Raw genomic sequence first — 27,298 nt, 5'->3', positions numbered from 1 at the left:
TGAAACATTGTAATTGGATTGGTTTATTGACGCAAAATATAACTTTAGGAAAAACTTTGAAAAATGGGTGTGACACCTTCCATATTAAGTAGCATATAATGTAAAAGTTCTTCAGGGCGAAATCAAAAGCCATTAGTATCTTGGCAGGAATACTGTTCGTGGTATTATATATATATATATATATATATAAATAAATTATCGGTACCCGACAGATGATGTACTGGGTCACCCTGCTCCACATTTTTGTCGATATCTCAAAAATGTCTTCACATATACAACTACCACCACTCCCTTTTAAAACCCTCATTAATACCTTTAATTTGATACCCATATCGTACAAACACATTCTGAAGTCACCCCTGGTCCACCTTGGCCCACTCCCTTTTAAAATACTCACTAACACCTTTCACTTGATTCCCATATCGTGAAAACACATTCTAGAGTCACCGCTGGTCCACCTTTAGGGCGATATCTCGAAAAGACGTCCACCTATAGAACTAATGCCCACCCCCTTTTAAAATACTCATGAACACCTTTCATTTGATTCCCGTATCATAAAAACACACTCTAGAGTCACCCCTGGTCCACCTTTATGGCGATATCTCGAAAAGGTATCCACCCATAGAACTAAGGCCCACTCCCTTTAAAAATACTCATTAACACCTTTCATTTGATTCCCATATCGTAAAAACACATTCTAGAGTCACCCCTGGGCCACCTTTATGGCGATATCTCGAAAAGGCGTTGACCTATAGTGCTAAAGCCCACTACCTTTTAAAATAGTCATTAACGCCTTTCATTTGATTCCCATATCGTAAAAACACATTCTAGAGTCACCCCTGGTCCACCTGTATGGCGATATCCCGAAATGGCGTCCACCTATAGAACTATGGCCCACTCCCTTTTAAAATACTCTTTAATACCTTCCATTTCATATCCAAGTCATACAAACACATTCCAGGGTTACCCTAGATTCATTTTCCTACATGGTCATTTTCCCTTATTTTGTCTCCAGAGCTCTCAGTTGAGTATGTAATGTTCGGTTGCACCCGAACTTAGCCTTCCTTACTTGTTTATTTGTAATTTTATTTATTGCGCTTGCTTTTCACTTGTCCACTCTTTCTGCGTAATTTTAAATGTCCCACAAAGCCACATTAAAAAGAAATTTTCAAAAATTTTGTAGCAAAAAAACAAAGAAAAAACAAATTTAAATAGGGTATTTACATAAATACAGTTTTACAAACCGTATGTGAATTTTTTAACATTATGTTGTTGTTCGACAAATAAAGCTACTTTTTTCATTATTTGCATAAATATTTGTGAGAACGTGCATCACCGAAACGCGTGCTACACAATTTTATTTATTTGTTGTTGTTTTTTTTTTTTTGCAATTTTACGAATTTTTTGCTTGTTTGCATCTTTTTGTTAAATATTTTATTTGCATAATAATTTTTAAAATTTTTGCTTCAATTTTTTTTTCTCTACAAAAAATTATTACCAGCTTTTGTTACACCATTTTAACACTTATTTTTAATTTTTTATTTTTGTATTTTTTTTTTTAATTTTTAAATTTTTTTCATTGAATATTTTCACAACCATCAACGCGTCAACCACGCGATCAACTGAGCACTTCAAATCTACTCAATCGTTGAATTCATCAACAAAAAATCAAAAAACAATTCCCTTCATTTATACATACATACATTGTTTTATCTTTGCATTGTTTTCCCGACCAACGAAAACCCTCATCTATTTCTTTTCGTTACTCATACGTAGACGTACCTAACTGCTAGTACTTTGTATCTCTGTCTGCCTGCTTAGCTCTACTGCGTGATGTCTTAACGGATACGCAACGCTTTATATTGAATGTATTTTTTTAACCGCAGACGATGTCTGTTGATGAAAATTTTGTTGCTCTACTCAGCGTTGTTGCTATTGCTGTTTTTATTGCCACCACTGTGCTGTGGTTATGGTGTTTAGAGCGCGTTGAAATGTGCCTACAACTGAGATCGTATTATGCATGTGTTATTTATACTTTTACATACTTATTTTTCTTCATTCTCCCAACTGTATTTGTTTTATTAAATTTGTTTAAATGTTTTTGTTTTTTCTTTTCCTCTTGTACATACATTAGCCACGTTTTACATAAATCATAACTCGGTGTATTTGAAGCGCACATCACGTTTGTTGCGAATGGGTTATGTAAAGGGTATTTGTTCAGGAGTATGAGAACTTAAAAGAGGCATGAATACCAAGTACTCGTGAAGTGAAAAGAGTGTTTTTAAAATAACTAGAGCTCCGCAGGGGTGGAAGTAAAACCACAACAAAGGTAGCTTTACAGGAAACAAATGTTTTTTTGTTATCGATGTATGTATTATCGATAGCGTATTATTATCGAAAAGCAAATCATCAGCTTCTTATTGGTTTCTTAGCGGCTTGTTATCGACGTGTTATAGATATTTCATCGATATTGAAGTGTAATTGATATCTATTTCTTACTAAATATCGTCACAACTAATGAGTCGTCGATAACAAATTAGTAACACTCCGTTAGGAAATGGAAAAATTTTCGATATCAAATCGATAACCTTTGAAAAACAAGTTGCTTACGTTTTGATAAGAAACCGATAATAAACCGATAAAAAATTGATAACAGTTCGATACCAAATCGATAACATATCGATAGCTGTTTGATAGCATAACAAAAGCGTTTTTTAAATAATCGAAACTTTTCGATAATCAATCGATAAGTTTCCAACTTTTTGATAGCAAATCAAAAAATTTTTAATAGCAAATCGATAACTCGTCAATTACAAACAAATGATTTTTCTGCAATATACTGATTACTCTATGGAGAAAATCACGCTAACTTTTTGAGAAAAATCGATAAACCTTCGATCAATAATTGTTAACTTTTTAACAATAAATCAACAACTTTACGATAACAAGGAGATAACTCGTTAATTAAAAACAAAACGATACCACACCGATACGCAATCGATAAATTTTCGATATAAAATCGATAACTATTGAAAAACAAAAAGCTTACGTTTTGATAATAAATCGATAATAAGCTGATAAAGAATTGTTAAAAGCTTTTCTTTAAACAATCGATATCTTTTCGATAATCAATCAATAAGTTTCCAACCAGATTGAAAAACAACAAGGCCGCGGGCGCTGATGAATTACCTGCGGAGCTATTCAAATACGGCGGCGAGGAGTTGGTAAGGCGCACGCATCAGCTTCTTCGCAAAATATGGGCGGTCGAGTGCATACCCGACGATTGGAATCTAAGTGTTCCTTGCCCAGTCCACAAGAAGGGGGATACTGCAAACTGCACCAACTATCGCGGAATCAGCTTCCTTAATATCGCATATAAGGTCCTGTCAAGTGTATTGTGCGAAAGATTGAAGTCCACCGTGAGTCAACTGATTGGACCTTATCAGTGCGGCTTCAGACCTGGTAAATCTACCATCAACCAGATTTTCACAATGCGCCCAATCTTGGAAAAAACCCGCGAAAAAAGAATCGACACACATCACCTCTTCGTCGATTTTAAAGCCGCCTTGACAGCACGATAAGGAGCTGCCTATATGTCGATATGTCTGAATTTGGTTTCCGCGCGAAACTTATACCGCTGGGCAAAATGACGTTGAACAACAACATCAGCTCAGTCAGAATTGGGAAGCACCTCTCCGAGCCGTCTGAAACTAAACGAGGTTTAAGGCAGGGTGACCCCCTATCCTGCGATTTCTTTAATTTGATGCGGGAGAAAATTATACTAGCTGCATAACTTAACCGCTCTGGAACAATATTCTATAAAAGCGTGCAATTACTGGCATATGCTGATGACATTGATATCATCGGCCTAAACACCCGCGCCGTTACTTCTGCTTACACCAAACTGGAAAAAGAAGCGGTAAAGATTAAAGATGGGTATGATGGTGAATGAGAACAAAACGAAGTACCTGCTGTCATCGAGTAAAGAGTCAGCGCATATGCGCTTTGGCAACCACGCTACTGTTAGCAGCCATAATTTCGAAATAGTAAAAGATTTTGTTTATTTGGAAACCAGCATCAACACTAGCAACAACATCAGCTCTGAAATACAGCGAAGAATCACTATTGCTAATAAATGCTACTTTGGACTAGGTAGGCAATTGAAAAGTAAAATCCTCTCTCGGCAAACGAAAATCATATTCTACAAGTCACTTATCGTACCCGTCCTGCTGTATGGGGCAGAAGCATGGACCATGAAAACAGCAGATGAAGCGGCTCTGGGAGTGTTCGAGAGAAAAATTCTTCGAAAGATTTATGGACCTCTACGCGTTGGCGATGGCGAGTACCGAAGAAGATTTAACAATGAGCTGACGAGCTATACGCAGACATCAACATAGTCCAGAGAATTAAATCGCAGCGGCTGTGCTGGCTAGGCCATGTTATGCGAATGAACGATGACGCTCCCGCCAAGACAGTGGACGGGGTCGCCCCTCGGCAGTGTTTGGCAAGCAATCCAAATGTATTTTTTCCATGAAAAGCTCTCAGTGAAAACTCATCTGCCTTGCAGATGGCGTTCGCGTCGGCAAAAAAACAAGTACGTCTCGTCGCGCCAATTTGTAGGAAACATTAAAAGGAGCACACGCAAATTGGAAGATTAGCTTGGCCTTAAACCTCTTCGGTGGTTATCCCGCCTCAGATTTTTTTTTTTTTAAGATGCATCGGTACAGAAAGAGTAACTGAGTACTGAGCCTTTAATATTTGACAATATGTTTTTGATTCCTTTCTATACCCAGTTGAGCTTAAGTAATTATTAATGCATCATCCTCATATTAGCCATGCGTATACAAGAAAGTTGGTTCACCCGCCCATGTAAGCCTAAAAAAGCTGGGCGTATGCAATGAAATATCAGACGAACCGAACCACTATAACCTCGGTTCAACACAGGGAAGCTCTCCAGTTTGCGCATTTTTTCCGAAGAAGCTGGCTTTGTCATTGCGGGAGCTTTACCGATAAATCTTACCGCTGATTGCTGGATATGATTTTACGACCTCACTGCAGGAGTAATTAGGAATATTGCTGGACTACACACAGGACAGGAATTGGTCCGACGAACGCACGCTGAAAATAACAAGTACCACAGGATAGTGAACCAAGAATTTAATTCCTAGTTTCATCGCTTTATCCGTCTTTAACCATCTGATTTCGTGCATTTTAAATAGTGATCTGAGATGAGTGAGTAAGGTAACTCAAAATTTACTCAAGCTATCGTGTTCACGGACAGACGAACGGACGGACACGGCTAAATGAATTTATTTTTTCGCCCAGATCATTTCGATATATAGAATTTATTTATATCTATCTCGATTAGTTTATGCCGCTATACGGAGTACCGTTATGCGAACAAACTTAATATACTCTGTGAGCTCTGCTCAGTTGAGTATAATAAATATAAGGCGCGATAACCTCCGAAGAGATTTGAGGCCGAGCTTCTCTTCCAATTGCGTCGTACTTGTTCTATGCCGACTACAAACGGCGACCCCGCTTAGAAGAATGTTCGTCTAATTGAAAAAATATTTTTCTAAAATTTGTATGTTGCTTTTTACAGAGCGTGAACCCAGGATCTTCTGTTTGGTAGGCGGAGCACGATAGGAGTTCATCCTAAATCTCCTCGGAAATATATCGCATCAAGTTATTATTATTATGTTTTTTTGTGACTATTTTCAGTAGTAACAAGTAAGGAAGTCTATATTCGGGTGAAACCGAACATTACATACCCAGCTGTATACTGGAAATGCTGTTGTTGTTTGTTTTGTGTGCTTAATAGTGTTATAAGGCTGCCCAATAATAAAATATACATATGGTTCTACTCTGAACTAATTTTTCTTCGAGTTATGGCTTCCGAAACATAGAAAACTGCTTAGTCATAAAAGGGGCGGTGTCACGCCCATTCTTTAAAATTTGAAGTTTTCCTATTTATTGTTATAAATCCACTTGGGAAATGAAATATCATTGATATGAAGCTATTTTTTGCAAATATATAGCTTATTTTATTCGTCCACGAGCCTTTTAAAAATCTTTTATATAAAAGTGGGCGTGGTCCTTAACCGATTTCGTTAATTTTTCTTCAAAGCATTCCTTATAGTAAAGGCAACCCCTCTGCCGAATTTTGTTACGATAGGTTTAACTATTTTTGATTTATGGTTAATAATATTATGACGAATATTAGTGACACTAAGTGATACTCACATCACTAGTCTGATGCTAAGTAAATGAAGCCACAACAACAACAAAGCAGACAGTCACTTGTATCTACATAAAGGAATCAATCATTATGTCTACACATATGTACGTACACGCAGCGGAGAAGCAACGCACGACCACATGCATATATCTGAGATACTCCCGAAAATATGCAATAATTGTGCAAGCATCACTCACATATACAAGCGCATGGACTATGAGAGAAGCTATAAAATCGTGCATCTGTAGTTATAGCTGAGAAATTTATAGCTGATAACTAACTAGTAAATTCTAGAAATAGAAGCGCCTAGAAATATGTCAATGAGGAAACCAAACAGTATAAAAGGCGGCAGCAGTCGAGACACAACAATCAGTTTGATTTAAGCAAGCTATCAGTTGCGAAGTATAAGTGTTATTGTGAAGTACTTTAATAAAGGCCATTTTGCATTATTGAATAGTGGAGTTATTTATTCAACAGTTTAGTGATTCGAACGTTAGCAGAAGATTTGAAATCAGCGGAATTTCAGTAAATTCGTTACAATATTTGTAAAATTGTTTTTATCACAAGTGGGCGGAACCACGCCCATTAAAAAAAAAACTTCAAATTTTTATCAAGAGTCTCGATATCAGTCCAGTCAAATTTCAACATTCTTGGTATATTATTTGCTAAATATCAATTTTTCCAAAATGATATATATATAAAAAGTGGGTGTGGTTATCATCCGATTGCGCTCATTTTCAATACCAATCAATTCTGGGTCCAGATAAGCTCGTGTACCAAATTTGGTGAAGATATCTCAATATTTACTCAAGTTATCGTGTTAACGGACGGACGGACGGACGGACATCGCTCAATCAAACTTTTTTTCGATAATGATGATTTTGATATATGGAAGTCTATATCTATCTCGATTCCTTTATACCTGTACAACCAACCGTTATCCAATCAAAGATATATTACCCTGTGTACAAGTACAGCTGGGTATAAAAAGTTTCACATAGAAATTTATATAAAAATTGCGAATAGCAGCTTAACCTCTTAAACAAAAACAAAACAGGTTATAAAAATTTGATATGACTTTTGAATATTTAACGGATACTTCAGTAATTTCCAAAATGTTCCATAATTTTCCAAAGGGATCTTTTCGGCGGTTAACTAAAAGACAAAAACTTTGGTTTTTTTTCAATGGGCAGTCTGGTTTATTTTACTAAAAGATAGAATCAAACAACAATACAAATCTTCCTCGCACACTTAACCCTCCCCCCCCCCTCCCTTTCGTTAAGTTTTTTTCCTAAATCTTGTTTTGCGTGCCCTTTTTTACTTTTTTGGGTTTTTTTAACGAATTTTGGTCCTGAAAGAAATATTAACTCGGACAACCGTCAATTAAGCCCAATATGAGAGCGCAAACAAACTGGTTCTCTATTATTTTTGTGTAGCAGCTGTTATTGTTATATGACTGCAACGAGTAACTTATCAGAAGTTTTTTCAGACGGCTGATTGATTTAAGTATGCGGCTGATGCATTTATTGTGTGCTTTAAAGCACTAACCTGACAGTAGCCGATAAAGTTCTTCAAATCATAAACTGTCAAACGCTATGACAAAAATTGCAATATTTACTTAAATTTTTTTTAGTGAAGGAAATTTTTGGAGATACCCAGATAAGATATTGTAGTATACAGCTTATACGGTTTCTTCAAGGTATATTTGACTATAGATACCATGTGATTGAAAATGCATTTGAAAAAAAAGTCGCAATTGGGTTGTTTGGTCGGAATTATTGAAGTTGTTGAATATCTTATAGCATAGAATATTTACACTAGGGGGACTCATTTAACCTTATAAATGCCTTATAAAGTGTGCAAACGTATAAATTTATCTAGTGCGTAAACGAACTGTCAAATTTTGTATGAAAAATAGTTTACACAATTTGTATAAATTTACGCCCATATTTCATGGTGTAAACGAGGTTAACTCAAAGGAATGCAACCTTGCAAACATAATAGCCGTCTATTCATCAGAAATCTCCGACATTAGCAAGTCATTTACAAGAATATCTTACTAAAGACGATTTAGTTTTGATTTTTCACTTAATCTCGGCATTAGTATAATAACAATTTTTTTGGCAATAATACAGCTATAAAGTTTATCAAGAATATTACTAGGTGCATTCATATAACAGCGTGTGTAAATGGATATAAATTTATATGATTTAATAAGTCCCCTACTGTTTAAATTTGGGTTAGTTACTTTTTCGCAGTGGAGCAGATATGCTACCCTGACTGGAGTATTTATATAGGGAAAGGAAATATTTTTCACCCAAAGAAATTATTTTACCAAATGCCAAAAATTAACATGGAGCTGCTCCATTTATAGTAAAAGATTTACACTACGCTTGGCTGAATGTAATAATTTTAATTTGTATCTATTTTGCTTCGCCTTTACATCGAATTCCTCTTTTGTATGCCTTGTTCGCGTGTCATCCGCATTTCACAGAATTTCGAAAATTCACAAATTAGTGTAAGTTTTACGCTTTGCATCAACAACAACAAACATAAACAGAATATGCAAACACAGAATAATCTGTTGCCAAAACAAATATATATGTATGTACATTTTGGGCCAATCAAAAAATATCTAAACGTTGCTCAAGTAGCTTGAAATCGTAAAAAGGGCAAAGTTTTACATTTCATTGGTCCACCCCAAATCATTTATTGTAGGCGAAATTGCATTTTACTTGTTATCAATAACCTCTGCAGATTTTGTTTTCAAACACATTTAAATTTACAAAAAATGGTCAACGAAGGATCACCCTAATGTATTATATGTGTAATATGGGTCACGTGTCGTGATTCACAAACTTATCGCATGCAACAAAATTAACACCTTTTGAAGGCAATGTGTACTTACGTGAAGTCTGTAAATATTTTTGTATTTATAATGAAAATTTGTAGTTGTACAGTTCCTATTAATGTGAAGTTTACTAAACTATTGGGTTATATCTAAGGTATATTTTTTTTTAAATATATTTAATAATAAAAATAGATATTAAGTCAAAATATTTTTTTGGACCTCTAAGAACGTATTCTGACTTGGTGATTTTTCTACTGGGCATCTACATGACTGCTTGAGATGTTACGAATATTCGCATTCACATCCATAATGCATAATGATATTCAGGTAGTGTAGCCAGATTTTTTGAAACACATATTACTAAAATAGATTGTAAAGGGATGTGCAAGGGCACTACATCAAGAGGGCTCGCAGAGGTTTATGCCACATTTACACTGCTCCAAATGGTTCTTTTAAGCGACACATTTCCTGATACAAATCGCATTTCTGAAATGACTCAATCCATTGCGTTTCATGCCATTTGGTCTGCAAATGCTATTCACGCATGCTTTAGATATTAAATTACTAAGAGAAACCCCGCAAGAACATTATGGTTAAAAGATATATCATAATCTTAGTACTGTGCCAGAGTTATAAATAGCAGTTTCCACAAGTTTTTTTTTTAAAGCCAAACCGATATTTCTACCAGAAACTGCTTTGTGTTTTTTCTTCATTGTTTTGTCGTACTATTGTTTTATGCGAGGAAGGGTAGAGGGATGAGTAGTTCAAAGAAAGCAACTGGAGAAGGGGAAGCGCTAATAAAGAATCTCTGCTGCAAATTCAACAAAAAAACAAACGCCGTTCTAACATCCAGCATCACCGGACTCAATTCAAGTTTTTGTGTTCTTACTTTGTGTTTCTTGAAAAACAAACGACCAGTTCTTAAAAAAACAACCTTGTGCTTGAACTGACACCATTTTCTTTAAAAGAGAACGGCTGGCCTTAAAATGTGAACAAATGTTCTATTAATGTGAACAATGTTCTTAAATTAAGTTAAAGAAAAAAGAAATGGTATAATTTGTGTCCACTAAAATGTTAAATACAATACTTGGCACAAGCTATCAAATAGTCGTAGTGGTCTAGCGGTTATCATGTTGCGGTTGGGATCGCGTGGCGTGAGTTCGATCACCATCAAACTGTAAAATTTTTTAAAATCATTCTTTTTTTAACTTTTATTTTTCGTTCAATTAGATTTTCCATTCACATATGCACAGATAATTCTCAAACTTGTTATTAAATAGTTTAAGTATATAAGCAGATTACGTCTTAAAATAAGAAAAATATTCTGCATATTTTCTTAAGCTTTTGGATTTTAATAAAAATTTGCTTGTTACAAATCATGATCAAGCACAAACCGTTTTTAAATTGAGAACGAAAACTACTAAATCGACGACAATTCGTTCTCGAAGCGTGAGAACGAAAAATCTTATTTCAAGCACAAATAGTGCTTGAAAGGAGCACAGAAGGTTCACACATCAATACTAAACTGGTCATAAAATTCTAACGGTGTGCTTGGAAAAACTGTTCTTAAAACAAGCTCATCGGTCACGAGTTAAGAAAAAAAATACCTAACAGACTTTTCCCAACGAATGGTCTTAATTTTGAACTTGTTTCATTCGTTTGAGAACGATTTTTTCTCTGAGTGTGCTTATCACTAAAATAAGGGCTGTAGCAAAAGCAGAAGCAGCGGAAATCTAGTGTGGTACTAAGGAATCATCCGCAAACCCCCGTTATTTTGCTGTATGTTTCCCCCTATATAACAGTGATCGATCAAGGTATTTGAAAGATTGTAATGCCTCTTTGTAGTTCTGAAATTTTTTGTTAAGATGATAAAGTTCCCTTTCAATATGATCAGCTTGAAGGGTTCTACATCAGTCGCCCTACTTGCTGGAGCAGAGTTTGCAAAGCTCTCTGCTATCAGATTCGTTTAGTTTTATTGATTTTTCGGCAGGGTAAATATGATGTATATTGGAACTATTTTCCGTCATACCTTGTCAAATTTGGTTTGAGGACAAACCGTTTTCGGCGTTGCTCCATCACCAGTGTCATTTTTCGTTCTTGATATATTTTATCATCATATATATTATTTCTAATTGTTATTTTTATGTACGGGTCCCCTTTTCGCTCTTATTTGGAATTCAAATCTATAAATGAAGTTTTGGTTGTAAAGATGGAGATTGGGCTATTAGCGAACTTTTTGATCGTAGTGCTTTTGTTTAAAAAAAGTAAATTAAAATAATTTGTTAAAAATAAACGATTGTGAACACACAAAGAAATCTATTTGTACTATGGCACAATTGTGAATATTTTCACTGCATTGCCGACAGTTGCTACCATACGCCCGATGGCAACGCAAGCTGTTTTTAATTGATTGATAGAAGAGTTGATTTCTGTTGATATTTGAAAAGACATTTTTATATTGTTTGCGCAAGATGCGCACGGGTCCGACACCTAATATATAATATATTTACAGCATCCAATATACCCTTCTAATTCACTTGCGACCGTACATTAATTGTAAAAACAGGAGGCTGCAATATTATTTATATGTTTTGAATTAAAGTAATTTATATATATAATTTAATATAAGTAAATCAATCAAATATGAAAATACATTTGTGATAAAAAAAATTGAAGAAAACTGGTTCGTTCTAACATACTTTTACTGTCATGGTTTAATACCACTCGACTGTCGAAACGTAGTCTATAAACAGTTTGATAGGCGCTGCCAGCTGCAGTGGTACACTACTTATACAGCTATTGATGAATATGAAAAAGAAAAACAAAACAAAAAATTACTAATTGAATCTAATTCGAGTTGAAAGCGATAAAAGGAAGACAAATCAATCGTTCTTTCTTTCATTATTATTTCAAAACAAAAACTTGAAATCGGAGTCCGCATTCGCCGCTGTCCGAAATTCCACATTCGCAGCACCCCTAATGTCTCGGTTAGATTACGTCAAACTAATTATAATATTTTAAAAATGCCATCTGATTGCGTTTTCCACATATAATGTACATATTTGGCAAATTCTTTCCATTTTGCTTATATAAAATCTTATTATCAGATCTTTTTCTTAGCAACACCAAACGTACTAAGATTATTGCGACGAACAGCTCGAAATATTGTATATACAAGTGTACGTAAATATTCAACAAAAAAAACACACACTTATCAACCTTTTAAATTGAACTATGCAAATATGTAGCTCATAAAAGATATAATTTCCCAAAAGTTTGAGTTCTTACTAAACTCTGATCAGAACTGATTACCAAGCAGCACTCCCCCAACATGCCTATCATATTCCCATATTACATATTATACGAGAACAATGCTACAATGGTTAATACAAGACTATATACATGTGCATATGTTGTTGATTTTTAAGACTTAATTTTTGCTCTAACCAAAAATCTTGAGTCAGTCCAAAATGCTCAATGTTGAAACAGTTGGTGACGACAAGCATGTGATATTATCTTTTAATGCAAATAACCACATATACATATGTGAACAATATGTAAATATCAATAATTCATTTCAATTTTTTTTTTTTAGATTAGCAAAAAACTTCAGGAAGAGATTTTAATTATAAGTACATATTTATATAAATTAAAGATAAACCAACCTTTGCAAACAAAACGCAATTTAAATTTACATATTTTTTAATATAAGCATGAAATTGAATTGTAGTAATGAAACTAATCCAAATCAGATCACCAACATTGAGCCAAAATATATTTCCACAATATAGAGGATCAAGCCCTTTGGAGAACAAAATAAAATGTTATTAAAATCTCATACCACAACGTCGTATCATATTCATATCACATTCATTATCATTTAATGAACCCATCAACAGGTCAACACATCAAAAAATATCGCTTGTATAATACAAAATGTTGTGGGTAGGATTTATTATCAGACAATTAAATGATTACAGTACTTCATAGAACATTATACCAACATCACATGATATGAGCAATTGTATCATATTGCAATCCGTTGCATCATGAAATGCTATATCACGTCATAAAACTTTAAATCAATATCACATGACTTGAGTTAATCATAAAATCACATCACCTACTTATACTACATCTGATCGCGTGCCAAGTAACATATTGCGAGATAGATCAAGTCAATCAAAAAAAAATGTATTGATTAGATGATAAAAAGTGTAAAAATTAACGGTATTAGTAGTTTAACATCTCAACATGACACACAATATTTTAGCGCATCATATTCGCATCGCATCGCACATGCTTTATGACCACAACCAGACACTAAGAAAACACATTGATCAGATTTTTCGCCTAAGAAGCTATGCAAAAAGCTTTACTATCTAGCATGTTAAAACTAATTACTAAATGCAAGTTAATGCAATACTACCGGCATGTACTACTGCCGCAACAAAAGATGCTCTACTCACCATAAAAACAACTGATAATAATTTTTAAAAATTTTAATGCATAAGGGACAGCAAGTAAGATTCTGTGTTTAAGTGTTCTCTTATTGAGTTTATTGTTTGATATGTGATATGTATTCTTAAAAAATATAGTCGTATAGCGCCAATATCTAGCGCTCAAACGAAGTACATTCAAAATACATAGCATTAAATGATGAGGCGTAAGACAGCGGTTAACCAAGCCACCAAGTTGAGTGGATATGATAAGCACTGCAAAGTCTGCATATCACATCACGCCAATTTTAGTGACATCGCACTACAGTTTGTGTTGCTACATATATTAAATCATTAAAATTAATGTGTGCTGATACGAAAACATATGAGGAATGTACAACGGAGATTATACTATTGTTCAAAGTTAATGCTGTATTTGACAAATTCCTATTGAATGTGATAGTATTCTATTGATGTCGCATCATACCACATTTCAAACCAGATGATAAAATAATTAAAAGCGGAAGCGTGTTTTTTTTTTTTGATCGATTATATGCATTTTTGTTGCACATTTAACATCACATGATTAGGTAAGGTCGTATTTATAGATTAAGTCATGTCACCATGAATAAAGTTCAAGCATTTTCGCTGTTTTCTTCTTTTCGAATATACTACACATAAATCACATAACCCCACGTCACAGTATATTGATAATGCATCACGTCAAACTATCACACTTTATCGTAGAATAGTGATATTATAAAAGAGCAAGACTAGACAATATGTTATATCGCATCACATCTTCGCTTATAAGGTGTTGCCTGTGTGTGTATATGAAAAAACAGCAATGAAAAAAGAAGTGAAGCTATGACATAAGATCTACTCATAACCTAATATGATTCACTTTTCGATTTCTACTAAAACCACATCACCTAATGGCAGAGTAATAAATGTATAAATCAACACAACAACAAATTTAATAAGAAAAGTAATATTACTTAGTAATGAAGATTTCTTGACGGATAACATTAAAAAGATAAAGAAAATTCTATTTAAAAATAGCTATCCAAGTTCTCTTACCGATACACTAATCCAAAATACTGTGAACAGAGTTCACCAAAAAGATAACAACACACAACAAGATAATACGAACAAGAAATATATCGACGTAAATTACATCTCGGGCCTTACAGATAATGAAATATTACATAAAAAAATAAATAACAAAAACATTAACTACCCGCATAAACCAAATAACACGCTCAAAAAAATGTTCACTAGAACAAAAGATCCAATCACAAAAGAACAACAAACCGATGTTGTTTACAAAACAACTTGCAATGGTAACGAAAACGAAAAATGTAAGAAATGTTACATCGGTACAACAAAAATGGCAACTAGGTATAAGAATTAATGAACATAAGAAAGATGCAGAAAACAAAAAACGTCGACCGGTCTAGCACAACACTTAACAAAGAGCAAACACGTAATGGATTTCTCAAATGTTAAAATTTTAGACATTGAACGGAGAGAGAAAACGAGAATGACGCTGGAAAGTATACGCATTCAACAACAACTACAAAACGCGATGAACTTCAAAGAAGATTTTGACAATATAAGCAGCGTCTACTCAGCTGTTATACAGAGATGCAAGTGAATATAAAAAAATAATCAAATGTAATTTTAGTGTACCTAGTGTAAGTAGCAAAATAAGTGTTAAATGATGTGCCAGTTTTATGTTTATTGTTAAATATCCTAAAATAACGTTTAATGTATTTAATTGTATACACTTAACATTAAACAGATCCCTAAAGAAGAAGACGTAAAGTAAACCTCGAAACGCGTCGGGAATAACAAATATACCCTGTTTTAATTTATGGCCAGAAATGCTCAGTTTAACAAACCAAACATTTATAAATTGGCCCCACCAACATAAATAAAAAATCATCATAATTTATCATATCATTAGATAGCAGTTTGCACTGGACAATAACTTACATATATTGCATCAGATTAGCGCTGATGAGGTGATGTCATATCAATATATGTGACCCGGCCTATAAAAACGTGGCTTATGACTCAAAAAGAAATTTCGAGAAACAGCTGTTAAAGATAAACAATGCATTTCTTCAGTTTCTTAGTAGTTTTTCTTTTACATTATGAACAGTCATGCCCAAAAGACAAAGCACAAACCAGTTTCTGACCGATATTTTGGCTCCATTGCCATCGAAAAAAATGCTATCAAAAAAATCTGAGGATGCTTCACCAGCCACCAAAGTAGCATCGAAGGAACCAAAGACTTCGTCGTCTTTCATTTGTGCTCTTCTTTCTCTACATTTTTAGTACACTTCTAAGCAAGTTAGGACTTTCTAGTTTTCACCACGAGAAAGAGCGTCTCAAAAACTATCGAAACCAGAAAAAAGTGGAAATTTTTTTTTAGTCATAAGCCATAGACCGGGTTACATATGATGAAACATTACACTCAAGACAAAAAGATATACAATATTAGACAATGTGATAAATATGCCAACAAACATTTGATTTTCGAAGTCATTAAATATGTACATCACAAAATCTGGATACTTTTGAAAACAAAACAATTATTACAAATATCACCCGACTGTACGATATTGAAAGAGTTCAAGAATCTCATGTTAATAGATATTTATTTTACGCAAATTAAGAATATTTAACATCTAATAAACAGATTTTTTGAGCGTAATATTTTGTAAAGGTAAGATGAGAAAACAGGCGGAATTTTATGAACTCATGACGGCTGCCTGGATAAGTACATACCCTTGCGTAGATATTTACATACTCAAATATATATGTATGAAAATAAGTAAAGTCAACAAAACATAAAAAGATGTTTTGAAATCTCTTAAATCAGCAATATGTAATCCTTAGCCAGATATGTCCAACACGAGTTCATCAGTTGTATTTAGGCTTAAATAAATATTTTTAGTACTAATAAGTTAAGATGAAAGATGCGCGTGATATAACCAGATATTTATAAATGAACACCTGAAAGATAACATCACCATATAAAAATAGTTTTTTAGATATTTTTTTTATATTCTTAAAACGCGCGTATTCAGATAATTTGACGCACTATTTATTTGTTTTCTCATGACAACAATTTGCTTGCGACACTCAACGGAAATAGAAAACAATGTAATAAAAAAAAATTTATGTGTTTACAAAAATTTGAAAAAAAACATGCTAACCCCCTGATAAGTGACTTGTAATGTTTGCCAAGTTGCTCACTGATTTGATATGAAATTTAAATGCGAAAATAATACAAAATAAAAAAAAGTTAAAAATGTTTATGAAAACATTAAAACAAATAAATGCAAGCCGTAAAACCGAAACAAAACTCAGGTGTCGAACCATTTACTTGATGGAAGTTTACTTCTTAAATTCAGAAAATCGCAAATGTACTTTGAGATACAAAACATAGAACCCAATCCACATTGAAGTTCTGTCTACTCGTTTTCCCTCCATACCCATATTATAAATCAATTTCCGAAATTTTTGGAAAAGGGTAGTCTCCGACTTTACTAAATGTATTGGGCTGCAGCTCAAATAAATATATCTTACATGTATGTAGCTCTGCAAAGATAGCTACTTAAAATAAAAATTCATTCATCCATTTCTGTAATATTTAAGAAATAAATTTAACAATTTTTATTCGAACGAACGTAAATACAGAGATGTAGCGGCGAGAAATGTGATTGTGTGAATCGACAATCAGCTGAAGTGAAAGACGCCGTTGGAGATTGGGACCAGCTAGCTAGCTCAAGAACGGTGCGAACTTGGAAGAGAAGGTCGGCAGCGGGTTTTTTTTTTAAGGAGCGCGATATGATCTGTACGTTCAAGATGCCCGATCACTGTAGCTTCTTTTAAGCGGGAATAACCATGACTAACATCCTTGATCGCTATCTAGTGCTATTACGTTGAGGGAATGCCGAATACCCTAGCGGCATTGAAAGCTCGGATCTTGACTGCAGTACGCCCGAGGATAGTCCTGGGTGACTGATTCTGTTATTTTACCTTGGAACCATCTGAGTTCCAGTTCTCAGGCAACTGGTTACAATCAAACCGGACTTGGCGTGATGTAGGGATGTAGGAGTCTTGTGGACACCTATAGTCTGCTCTTGTACAGGTAGGCATTAGATCAGCTAAGAAAGCTCGACTCAGACACTCTCTCTTGCTGGGTACGGAGATCCTTCAGGGTTGGACCGCGGCCGATCTGCTGAAATAATTTGAATCACTAAGGCTCATTAGTCCTTGGTAATTGGAGTTCTGACGGGTCACTGGCACCATATAATAAGACTCTTTCAGGGAAAAGTGGAGTTGAGATGTGCAGCACATTGAAGAGGTTGTCAGCGCCACCTAAAACTCCCACCCAATCGTCAACCTTACCCAGCTGTGGCGAATCTGGTTTATTAAGAAGGCGAGGCTCTGGTGATTTCAACTTCTTCACGGAAGGAGGGGGTTGGATGATCTAGAGCGTTAAGTGTAGTCATATCAAGTATTTTTCGTGATAGTGGGGCTAGTATCTTCATGGTGATATTTCCCGGCAAAGGACCATCAACATCGATAAAACCCCCCAAAACCTTCGCGGGGAGTTCCTTAGTGAAGAAGAAGGATCTTTCTGTTACAGCTGCATGGAACTTAACAAGATGAAGTTATCGAGTTACTTAATGCTTAAATTTCGGAAACAGAAATAATTATTTTGAGTTCTATTTACTCAAATCTCTGGAAGCTCAATTTGTTTTGTTGATTTTCCCACAGCGTGGATAGTTGATGCATATGGTCACGTTTTTCCGTCAACACTTGTCAACTGTAGTTTGAGGCAAACCGGTTTCGAACGGAAATTGACACTGAAGATGGCAGAACGCCGAAGCCGGTATGTCTCTAAACCGAATTTGGCAATAGATGATGGAAAGTCGTTTCAATACACACCGAAACTATAGAGCGGCCATCTATGAACGAGATCAGCCATATTCGAAAGGAGATTGTATTTCGTCTTGTGCTCGTCAACAAAAACACCAAATTTTTTGCCAGACCGTAAGAGGCACAACTTACGATGGTTTGTAATAATTAAAATACTATCCCCATCAGCACACGCCTAAATTATGAGCTTTTTTACTTAGTACTTTTTTCTAATTCTGCTATTCACAATTCAAATAACATTTTAAATAAAAATTATTTTATGATTTTAATAATCGGGGATTGCCCATATTGCTTTTCTAAATGTATGAAAACATTTGTTCGATTATTAAAATCATACAAACAGACAAAATTGGTTAATTCGTTGTAGTTCTATAAATAGAACGAAAACAGCAACAAAAACCAAAGTTTCTTTGAAAACCGCCGTACTAAGCATAGCTTTAACACATAATTGCATACGAAGTATGCAATGTGTAAAAGATTAAAATATGCAAAAAAGAAGGCAATTGGGAAGAACTTTAAAACAAGCATGACGTAGCTGAATGCGTTTACAACCATTTCAACTATCGTAGGAGTGCGAGTTCGACTCCCACTCCCGGGAGAAAAGGCTTTGAAGAGATTTACAAGGTATAATCGAAACAGCTGTCGCCTTGTCCGTCCTGATGTCACGTTGTTTAAATTTTTCCCAAATTATTAAATAAATTAAAAAAAAAAACAAATTATTTTAAGTATACCTTATATTTCCTTATAATTTTATACGCAACTCTACATTTCAAAATTTATTTAATGATTTGTAATTATTTGAAACAGTCTTAGATGAGCGTATTTACCATATGTGACCCGGCCTATGAAAAGGTGGCTTATGGCTCAAAAAAATAGAAAACTACTAAGAAACTGAAGAAATGCATTGTTTATCTTTAACAGCTGTTTCTCCCAATTTCTTTCAGTCAGAGTCATAAGCCACCTTTTCATAGGCAGGGTCACATATATGTAATACTCCTATATTGCTACAAAAGGCTAGGTACATTCCAAACATCAGAGTGCCGATATTTTGCTGTTTAAAGGTTTTTGTTTTTGTATTCAATAATCGAATGCACCTAAGTTAAAATTTTTTCTTGACACACTTATGCTGCTACAATCACAAGAATTTTATAGGCTGTCTTGTTTTGATTTCGAATTCAAAACACAGAGCATTTTCTATTAGCAATATAGGAGTATTACATATATGGTATTTACTCCTTATCAAGAACACGCCATCACAATAATGTTAATGTTAACGAACTGTCTGCAAGACTGCTGTACAATTCAAAATATAAACAACCTTCATCGTTTTTTATCAATTTGCAACGTGCAAATTTTTCACGTGGTATTATGTTACAGAAAATCGTTGGCAACTCATGTAACCACGACTCTAGCCCACATGGTTGAAAAAAATAAAAGCAAAGCTCGACAAACCGCCGAAGAGACTGAGGACGAGCTTCTCTTTCAATTTGCGTCGCGCTGTTGTTATTTTGTTATTTTTCATACGGTGACGAATTTTAGTTAATTCTTGATTATTCTGCAGCTTCTGAACTATCGAATAAATAGCTCAAATATTCAGTATTCAAAATGTTCTATATTGACAATACTACTTTGGTAGTAGTACTTCACGATAAAAAGACCCGCGTACTTCACTTATAGCGTGTTAAAATCAAATCTATTGAGTATTCCTCAGCTTGTATTGCTTTTATAGTCGCAGTTGCCTCGTTTGCCTATTTCTTTCAGCTAGTAAAATAATTCTTCGCGCTCACTTGACACATATTATTATTCTCTTTCGTTTAGTAGTTGCTGAACAAGCACAGTAGCAACATCGTGGGAGGCTATTGTTTATTTGCGCATTTCTAAAAAAATATGTTTAAACAAACACTTATGTATAGAATATTTTTATTATTAGCAAATATTTTGTTTAACTTTGTTGTTAGACTGAAGCAATAAAATAGAATTTGTATGGCATATTTACGATTTATTTTTTGAGTGTTAACAAACATGCGTGCATACGTCCCACCTCGTTGGATTTTTATCAGCTACTGAGCCACTACACTACGATGATGTTACTCTTACTAACACAGCCACAGTTTCAATTTTGGTGACCACTGGTCTTGCGGAACAGCTTTCTCGAACCTGCTTATTTATTTCTCATTTCTGTTTCTGATATTCTCTTTTGCCTTTTAGTTATTTGTGTGTATAGGTGTGAGTAATAGCTTATGCTCTTAGGTGATGTTTACGTGATGTGTGACTGTTTCTCTTTCTTCTTCTTTCTTAGCTGCTGTTTACATGTATGGACATATGTGAAATATTATCCTCGCTCGTAGCTTCCTTGTTTACATGTATGTGTTGCTTGCTTTGATCTTTACGTCTACATATGTGTGGTTGCTTGATTAGCTTGTAGTAGTTCATTTATTTACTAGCAGCATAGCGATGTATCGAAATGCTAATATTTTCCACAATACAAATAGGCGGGACGGGATCTATATGTTTTACGCAGAAATACACGCGGAGTGTTATACTGGTTATACTATCAAAAAACGAAAATGCCCAATTGAAACGAAATGAAAATGTGAACGTAATTTTATGTAACAAAGGCAAATAATTATTTTAAATTCTTGTACACTAATATGGATACAAATTGAGTTGGTTTTTCTATTCAAATAAATATAACCGGTTAAAAAAATGTTGCTAACAGGCTAGAATAACGCCGGACGTATCACGTATGCCATTTATGAATAAAACTTAAGTACTATTACGAAATCATTTATTCGATACTTTGTTCACTGAAAAAACCCCCGATGACTGCACTGTATGCCATTTTACTTGAGGACCTGGTGGTCAAGAACATAGCGTTAACAACTGCAACGAGGTTCAGCTCGGGTTCCTCGGGACAGCTTCAGCGCAGACCATACGACCATAGTAGTATAAACATCAACTGGTCGAACAGACTACCTGATTCCTTATTTGCGCTCCTAAGGGGCTCTTAGCGCTAAAATAGAGGTTTGATGGTTGACTCAAGGGTGCCCAAATGGCGGATGAGCCGATACACGTGTACACCGATGGTTCCAAAGTAGTGGAAGGAGAAGTTGCGGTATACTGTGCTGATCCTGGATTTAACTGACCGATCATACAAGCTACCAGATCATTGTAGCGTTTTCAGGCGGTAGTAGCAGGCTTAACCAAAGCAGTATTAACACTGGAAGAATATAATTCTAACTGCCCCGCGTCCACTTATATATTGACAGCCAGGCAGCAATTAAGGCAATAATCTCGCATAACATCTAAAAATGTGGTAGAATGTAAGCAATCCCTGCAAACAGCATGGCTGGCCTTTGTTAATATCTGCGTAAAGCTCGTACATCTCATTATTAAATCTTCTTCGGTAGTCGTAGTCGCCAACGCGCAGAGGTTCGTAAATCTTTTAAAGAGCTTTTCTCTCGAACACTCCCTGAGCCGCTTCGTCTGATGTTGTCGTGGTCCATGCTTCTGCACCACATAGCAGGACGATTGCGATTTGTGACTTGTACTGACTTGACTTCTGGCGTCACATGCCTTTAAATTCAGCTTGGTCAGTGATAGCAGATGTAGAAATTGAAGGTTGCAGGAGGAAACGACCGCGCTCGTTTTGTGCTCGTGCCATGCGCTTGCCAAGCTAAGACCCCAGCTATTAGAAGTGACACAGGAGTCAGATCTAGAACCAGCAAGTAAGATAGGACCTAGAAATCGTCTAGTATTAGGCAGGACGGAGCTAATTTTTAACATAGGTCCTAGTTTCTGATAAGGCTTTTCAGTTCGGTCATCAACAAACTTCTGGTAACACTACGGACTAATTCAGTCTCACGTACCGGCCAGTTCAACCTTAGCTAGCCTAGTCCTAATCAGTTCTTAGAAATAAAATAAAATAAAAGATAGTATTAACACAAACAACACCACTGTGATACAGTTAAAATGAAGATTAACCAAAGTTCAGAGATAAGGTAATTCCTATAATAAATATTGCAAATTTATTATACTTTTTTACTGAAAATAACAATAGGCGATTAAGTAAGACTTTGCAATTTGAGCTGATGTTTGTATGTATTAATTACTGCCTCTTGTTTTGAAGAATGGAATTATTTTGGTACGAAACCGAAACCGGTTTGTCCAAATGACGATGAAATCAAGTTTACAAGGACTGATGAAAAATCGTTCCAGCATAAATTTAACTCTTATCGTGTCAGACTGTCGATTGACCAATTACTTCGGGGTTTGACATAGGACTAGCAAATCACCGCGTACGAAGATGGCGTTTCAGTCGTTATAAGCGGCAGATGTCTACCAACAATTAGCTATCCATTGCGGAAATACCCAATCTAGTATTATTTAATAGGAAATATGAGGACCCAAATTGGACTAAGCCTAAACTTGGATGGGTAGACCTACAAGAAAAGTACAGGCAATACTTCATCACCAAGTGTCCTGGAATGCGAAGAAGCGTGAAGAAGAGACTTCGCTCAGGCCGGGATAGAGATAGAAGGTAACGAAAAGGCCGATAAGTTGCCGAAGGAGGGGGAAGCACTCGATAACTTGTAAAAATAGGATACCAATGAAAAATGTTAAAACAAAAAATTTCCGTGAACATAAGAATAACAGCGAAAGCTGTTGATATGACAGTGAATTTTGCTGATAGAATACATTTTTCCTTTAAAATTAGTTGATGCATTTGCGTAGTATTAACACAGTTTGGTGTTCAACTGACCAAAGAAATTAGTTATTTTAACAGAAAAATTAGTTGGATTGTTTAAAAATCTGTAATTTTTACAGAATATATTTAACACGAGACAAAAAGTTTATCTTCTGTTGAAATTACTTAACTAAATTTGTTCTCTTAACAAAAAAAGCTCGGTTAAATTAACCATATATGTAGCTATAAATTGTACCGGATATCTAATAAATCAAGAGCTACAAACCTGATTTGCTGATTTTACTAACATCATTAGCTTTTCGTGGTGTAGTTAAGCTTCAGCTTTGTAGTTTTAAGAACCAGTTTCATTTTAGTAGGGTTTACAGCTAATCCGCATGATTCAGTTGACCTCCTCACTACACCTAACTAACCTCATAGAACGCCTTTCAGTGCATTCAGTGCAATTTCCACCTCACCAGGATTGCCAGCTCATCAGACTATGGAACCAATTTGCAGACCATAACCTCAGCCGTGAAGCAGTTCGTTGATAACCACAAGCCAATACTCGAAAAAGGTACAGATTCTCACCTTTGTTTAAGCTTTATCTCCCAACCCCTCCGTAATCGTTATGTTACTCGGCAATCTGCTAATACATTGGACTATCTGTCTTTGGCCCTTGCTATGGTTGGGTTTAGAACAATTTTGATTATTTGTCAAGAAAGGCGTTTGGCACAAATTATTTATACTCCTCTGGCCCATCTATAAGTTTGGCAACCGAGACCTCTAGGTTTAGCGTATTGAGTTGCCAAAAACCGCTATTCAGTGTGGGTCTTAGCTTGACTAGAATCCCGCTTAGATATCATTCTCCGATTTAAAAATACCCAACTACGCTTTGTCGAGCTCCAACTTGGACGATAGTTTGATTATCTTGGCCTTGCTCACTCTCTGAATACTGGATGGTTCCAAAGTGTCCCTCTACACCGCCAAACGTCAAAAAGCTGTACTCATATATGGAAATAAGGAAAAACCACATCACCGCTCAGGTATTTCAACTTCATTCTTTGTAACACTGTGTAAATTACTATGTTCAATATTCTTCCGATTGATTTCCTTGTTTCTTAGTAATTTTAGTATGCGATGAGTAATTTGTTTGTTTTATGCTTAAATGCTATTTAAAGGTAAGCGCCGGGCTTAATGTGTTGTGTAGCGGAATTGACTACGGTGGCTATTTTTAAAATGGAAATGTCACATTTATGATAACGTATGTGGTATTAGTCGTAATTTAGGAGTCATAATTTTAGCAACGTTGTATAGATTGCAAAATTACCCCTTTCTAAAGTACTGCCTTTATAAATACGAGTTTAAGAACCTATGTTTGTGAATTGTACAAGAATGTCTGGCTTATTGCCTCTTTAATAAAAATATTAATAATACATAAAAGAAGTAATAATATAAATCTAATGTGATCTAACCCCGGAAGACTAGGGCCGACGATTTTTTACAGGTTTTGAATTGAAACATTTTAGTTTAAATTTTAGTCCAGAAAATTTCCATTTTTCAAACCTCTGGACTAAAATGGCAACCAGAATATATTTTAACGAATTTACTTACAATTCCGCTTATTTCAAATCTTTTACTAAGGTTCGAATCACTAAACTGTTGAATAAATAACTCCAATATTGAATAATGGAAAAATGGTTTTTATTAAAGTACTACACAATAAATAATACTACTATTGCTCGCCAGATAGCGTCTTTATCAAAACTGACTCTAGCGCCTCTACCTTTGGTGCTTTTATACTTTGTGATTTCCTCGTTGCATCTTCTAGGCGCTTCCAGAATTTACTTTGTTACTGCCATATAATTATAACTGCAGATGCACGTGTATAGCTTCCCATATGCGCGCGTATTTGTGAGCGACACTTCACAATTACAATTGCATACTTCCGGGAGCATCTCAGATAAGATATATGCATGTGTTTGTGCACTGTTTCTCCCTGCGTGTATGTACGTACATATGTGTAGACATAATTTATTGATTCGTTTGTGTAGATACATAATGATTGATTTATGGATGTGCATGCATCGGCTTAGAGATGGCAGTACCCCTTAGTGTTGCTTATATTCGTAACAATATTAAAAATTGCATTTATCCTGTCACAGTTTGTAATATACACCAAAAGAGCTTAAAAACGCAGTGCGGGTAAAACTTTTTTGCTATAATTTTAAACTTATTTATTAATTATATTTTTCCGGCATCTGGACTAAAATTAAAACCAAGATATCTTAGAAATTGCTTAAAACTACACTGAACCTGAAGTGAGTGGTCTCAGATTGATCTCTTTTTGTCTATATTGGGGCATAATTGATCCCCTTTAGCTCTTTTGGGTACAGCTGGAATTATTCAGTATATGGCCCATTTTAAGAAACTTTAAAACGGCAACGAAATGCGTAAAATAAAAAATATCACGGGTGATTGATTCGAATTATTTAAGAAATATGCGGAGCCATATACCGAACCTAAATCCCTAGAACCATATGTTTCATTATCGTCGACCCATATCTGTTGGAATGAGTTGGCGACTTAATAATTATTTTACTTAGCTATATTTAACAATCTTTTGCGAGTTTTAATATTGCTTTTAAAATGTACATAACCTCATACCATACGAAAACTAAAACTTTTCGATGAGAAAAGCGATTAGTATTCATTCGTTCCCATATGGGCACAAAGGGGTTTGGTCCTATCGTTCCCGTTCGGGTATAAATGGGTGCAATTAGTCTCTTCATAGGACATGCTCAAATAAAAAGGAACAGTTCAACGCATACAAAGATATCGAAAGTGGCATTAGCCGCATACTCCTTTACGACTCGTCCCGGATTCATCCTGGACTTATCGCATTTTTTGCACGGTATTTAGTGTTAAAAAAAACTTAAATTTTTCACCGTGCACGTCAAAACCAAAAATGTTTCTAATTTATTCGTTAATTTCATTTTTGTAAATCTCAGGACTTAAACCTGAGACCTAGGCTAAGGTAGACCAGCACATTACCCCAATAATAATACGACAACTGCACCTTATATTCTTAGAAAATGTTGTTGAATGAAACAATATCAAAATTTGGATATGTATTATATTTCAAACAGCTGATTCAATTGTTTACACGTGCTTTGAAATTTGACGTCAATAGATTACCTTAATGATAAGCCAGTAAGCAGGAGTATAAAACATTTGTACTTATTATACTCAAATGTTTCAAGTCCGAAGAATATCAGCAAGAGCGCGCATGATTTAGTGATAATGAAAACATGATGATAATTAAGTATAAGAAGTTTCGTAATAAAAGCTAAAATTGCTCGAATCGTAGCCCCCACATATTTGACTGCCATATCATCACTTCAAAAGAAAACTAGTAAGTTTCATTGTTTCCTTGGAGAACTGATATGTTTAAGTCGTGTAAGCAAATTAATGAAGTTATATATAACCATTTTACGCAGATATGAAGACGGTGCAGCGAATAAAAGCCCACGGACTTTGCTGACTAGGTCATGTTATTTGAATGGACGGAAACGTTCCGGCCAATAAAGTATTTTATTCGAAACCGCTGTTTGGAAGCATAGGTTGACTTGACCTCCGTTGGTGCTCCCAATTGGCGTCAGTTATCGCGAAATAGGATTAGCTAGCGTGAGTTGCTACGAAACGACCAAATTTGCTTAACTGGTTAAGCGCCAATTAATGATGATAATGCTGGCAAACAAGCGAAATATCTTAGTATTCCACGCTAATAATGAAACGTGTTTGCCTTCCATCAGACCAACGATATTTAGACTTAATATACTGAAACCTCTGTTTTCATATTCATGTACTTCACAAGCTAAAGATGGTCTAACTAGACTGTTCTATATACCACGAGGATAGAAAATCCTTGACGCCATTAGAATCCTGTATTAACATAATACATAAGATTTTTGCTAAATATATCCTTTCGAGTTTTCTCAAGTTATCATAAAGGTGTTATTAGTCTGTGCTGATAAATTTAAAAAAATGCTTCGTGTTCAATGCCGTGTTTGTTATTTTTGTAAGATGTATATTTTCAAGTTATTACAGACCCGGCGGACGTT

The 27,298-nt window shown here is 35.0% G+C and overlaps 1 protein-coding gene across 12 annotated transcripts in view; it reads right to left on the bottom strand.

Moving 5' to 3' along the window:
• Irk1 (Inwardly rectifying potassium channel 1) overlaps nucleotides 1-27,298 on the bottom strand; it is a 313,191-nt gene that overhangs the window by 87,640 nt on the left and 198,253 nt on the right. Inside the window, exon 1 of one of the 12 annotated variants that reach the window (XM_067758693.1) lies at nucleotides 1,245-1,649. The exons of 10 other annotated variants lie outside the window; for them this stretch is intronic. The gene's annotated coding sequence lies outside the window, so the exon portion shown is untranslated. Of the gene's footprint in view, nucleotides 1-1,244; nucleotides 1,650-27,298 lie in introns of those variants that run through there. One more of the 12 variants, XM_067758679.1, reaches the window with a different exon arrangement.

This window comes from Eurosta solidaginis, chromosome 1 (assembly GCF_040869045.1).
Source record: "Eurosta solidaginis isolate ZX-2024a chromosome 1, ASM4086904v1, whole genome shotgun sequence".
Taxonomy (NCBI): domain Eukaryota; kingdom Metazoa; phylum Arthropoda; class Insecta; order Diptera; family Tephritidae; genus Eurosta; species Eurosta solidaginis.
This window is presented reverse-complemented; position numbering and strand designations above follow the sequence as displayed.